Source organism: Arachis ipaensis, chromosome B01 (genome assembly GCF_000816755.2).
Source record: "Arachis ipaensis cultivar K30076 chromosome B01, Araip1.1, whole genome shotgun sequence".
Taxonomy (NCBI): domain Eukaryota; kingdom Viridiplantae; phylum Streptophyta; class Magnoliopsida; order Fabales; family Fabaceae; genus Arachis; species Arachis ipaensis.
Window position 1 is genome coordinate 121,069,850 of NC_029785.2, and position 4,027 is coordinate 121,073,876.

The 4,027-nt window shown below is 33.6% G+C and overlaps 1 long non-coding RNA gene across 1 annotated transcript; it reads left to right on the forward strand.

Annotated features, from left to right (window-relative positions):
- Positions 1,912-3,772, forward strand: LOC110272296. The gene is made up of 2 exons (XR_002363479.1): positions 1,912-2,630; positions 3,433-3,772. It is a non-coding gene; the product is annotated as an uncharacterized LOC110272296 (long non-coding RNA).

Sequence of the window (4,027 nt, forward strand, 5' to 3'; positions counted from 1 at the left end):
GATATATTTCTTAATGTTTTTTTTTTTTTTTTTTAACCTTTTGTTTGATCTTTTATTTAAGCTTTCACATGGTATGAGACTTAGTATGCAATACTTTTGATCTCCCATAATTGTGATATTTGGTTTTATTGCCTACTTGTGTATGGTTAACATGCCTGCAATATTATTCCCTTTATAAAAGTATTGATGTTTATTATTTTGATGAAAACTTTGTCTTTATGTATAGCCACACAACTTTGTCCTATATATAATGAAATATTTTAAATCATTTTAAATATTTGAAACATGTGACTATGTGACAGCAAAGATATAGAAACAGGAGGAGTTCTTTTAAGTTTTAATTGACTTATAATATTTGCAAAACTTTTTTCTTTCGTTATTCGATTATCACTATTTTACTTTACTTTATTTCTACTTTCTAAACCCATAGCTGCACACTTACTCTTTTATCTTCTTACATATATCTTTGTACATATATTTTTTACTTGCCCTAATTTTCATAGGACCTTCGTTTTATTTTGCATGTTAGCCTTTTTCACTAAATAATAAAATTGAATGGCTGATTACAAAATAAATCATTTGAACCTAATATTTCAGAAGCTAGTTTTATTAACCACATATAAGTAAAATAATACGAATAAAATAAAATTATATTTTTAAATTAAATATTTAATTAATCATACCAATAGAATAATATAAATATATAATATTATATGTAAATTATTATAATAATACATGCATTTTACGTATATTGACATTAAAAAATTTAAATTTGTCTCTACCTTAAAAAATTATTGTTTACCTTCGTTGGAATACTCATAAACATAGTTTCCTATGTAACTTAATACAAAACCAAAGTTTAAATGTGACAAGTGTTACTTTTTCGGTTAATGCTCTAATATGAGCCACCTATAGTCACCGTCATCCAAAGCTTAGCCATCAGAGTCTTGGCCTTAATAATATTATTATATAAAGGAAGAAAGGAAAAATCCAAAATTTTAAAAATTTTAATAATATTAGTTTATTAATTTATTAATTTAATCGATTTAATTATAATTTAACTTAAATAATTATTTTTAATTTTTAATATATGTTTATTAAATTAAATATATTATATTAAAGTTTAAATATAGATATAATTTATTATAAAAATAATGAAATAAAATAAAATAAATCTGTACAAAAATTATATCCATATATATGACAAAAACCCTTTATGAATTTAAAAAACACACTGTTTATTGGGCTAGAATCAGGGCCCAAATACCAAACATTACTAATCCTAATTTGCCACTAAGCCATACACTGCTCTTTCGAGTAGTGCTAGGGAGCCAATGGCTAAATCTTTGGTTTATGAATCAAATGAACATCACCTATACTATGCATAATAACCATATAACCATCCGGATACCAGGGATACCCATCCGGATACCAAGGATAATAAACATCTCATGTTATAAAAAACTAATTTTGAATTCACTAAGGTTCGAACCTTTGACCTTCCAGATCTGGAATTCTTATACTATGTCCTGAAACCACTCATCCCACAAAACATAACTTGACAGGATAATGTAACACTAATAATAATATCTCTAATACTTTTCAAACCTTCATTGTCCACATTGTACGCTTAGGTCATTGGCTCCCTATACTTTCTCTGGTCTTTATTTTACTCATCAATTACATGCTCATTGTCTTTTATGGCCGATACGTCACTGAAGAAGAACCTCTCCCTTTCCTTCACCTTCTACTTCCCTCACCATTCAAATTTTCAATTTAGAAATTTAAGGTTTTTCTTAATAATATAAATTTCTGGCCCTGTTTTTGTTTTATTTTTTTATTAATTCATTCCAAAACGCCATCGTTTAGCCTATTTTTCAAAAATCGGAAAAATCTTTGATTGTACATTAATTTGAGAGAAGCAGAGGAAAATAAAGGAGGAAAGGAAAAATCTGAATCTGATCCTGTAAGCAACGTCATTGTATTAGTAGCTTCAGCGGAGGGGAAAAGAGCAATAAAGACCATCTTTGGTTTGAGAGAAGCGGAGGAAAAATTAAGGGGCTTTTTAAGCTTCCCAATCCCTCCAAAGTGCAGCACACTAACTTCGTAGTGAACTTTTCATGCTAGGCACGCATTCAGTTCACGCAATACACAAGCCTCAGTGCCTCACTGCCTCTGCCTCACAAGCCTTCTCCCTGACCCTGCCACAGTCCCACCCTCAGAGCTCAGTCTCCTCTCATCCCTTCCCCGCAGGCCCTGACGACGGCGCCGCCAGTGTAGAGCTCAGTCTCCTCTCATCCCTTCCCCGCAGGCCCTGACGACGGCACCATCAGTCTGTCCGGCGCATCCCTCTTTGTGCCTCTCACCAACCGTAGCACTCTTTCCCTCTCAGCCCTCTCTCTGTCTCTCAACAGCACCATGACGGTGCCAGTCACCGCTCCCTATCCTCGGAGTCACGATGGTGGTGCATTGCTTCTCGGCTCCCAGTGACGACGTCTCTCTCGATGACGACAACCGCAAACAGCGACGGAGCTTCTCTGACCCTCAAGGCCTGAACGACGACGGCGACAACGACTGCTTCTGCCGCTGGTCTTCTTCTCTTCTCTAGCCCCTGCTCAAGTTCAGTTCAGGTAAATTATATGTTTTGAATTTCTGATTAGGGATTTGGTTATTAGAATTTCTGATTAGGGATTTGAATATTGGAATTTATGATTAGGGATTTAGGGTTCTGATTATTGAAAATTTGGAATTTCTGATTAAGTGCTTCTCTTCTGAAATTTGGGATTTGGTTATTAGAAGTTCTGATTAGGTAAATTTGAAATTTGCTTCTCTTCTCTTCCTGTTAGTGAATAGTTCTGATTTTGTTCTTCCTAAGTTCCTGTTAGTGTTTTGATTAAGGCTTTGTAATATTGATTGATTTTGTTCTTCCTGAGTTCCTGTTAGTGTCAATCATCCAAACCCCCTTTCATGTATATAAAAAAACGTTAAGTCATGTCCTAAACCAGACTTAGATGATGGTTGATCTGATGGATGGAATGATATATTAATTTATTATATATATGGAATTAAAATTGATGAGATGCTGTGTAAATACTAATATTTAAAGCTATCCGCATCCAAGTTATGTAGCTGAATTGATAGCAAGAAGAAGATACATGTAAAAAAAATGTGAATATTCCTGTAAAGAGATTTTCAAAGAAAAAATACTATAAATTGTTAAACTGTACTGATAATAAATTTTGATTATTGAAATTTTTGAATTTTGATTAGAATTTTTTATTAAGAATTTTGATTATTGTTCTAATTAAGTCTTTATTATTCTTCCTGTTAGTGTTTTGTTTTTCGTGTTAGTGTTTTGTTCTGATTTTGTTCTAATGTTGCTGAACTTCTGATATGTTCCCGCTGAATTTATTCTTGATTTTGTTTGTTTAGAATACGAACAATGGGAGCAGGAGATCATTGTGAAATAATGGTTGAAGATTTTTACATGCTAAAAGATCCGGTTATCATCCGGTTTTTATCCGGTTTTTACCAGACCCGAAAGTGTGTAGGTTTTATCGGGTCTAGGGCTGAGTTAGGGTCTATAAACTAAGTCCGGTGTATATTTCGGGTCTGGGTTAGGGCAAACACGGTGTAACCCGGCCCATGTACACCCTTAACTTCGTTCATCGAGTTATTTTACCTCACCTTTCTAACTCACTAACTGTCATCCCACTGTCACTGCCTCGTTTCCAGCTCCTCTGCTTGTCTGTGTGCTGCCCTGGTGTGCTTCGCCAAGCTCGTCTTCATCTTTGTCGATCCGGCCTTTGCTTGTCTCCGACCCGGTCGTATGGGCTCCATCTGCAGTGTGCTTTGCAGCCGTACTCGCTTTTTACATTAGTTTTGGTTTTGCAGTTGGAGAGTTAATTTTTTTTAATCGTTTTATTTTTGTGTTCCTTCTATTTCTTTAAATTATATTTAAAGAAATATTGATTAATACAAATGATTGATTGATACTAATATAATATTAATACTATGTTGTGGTTAG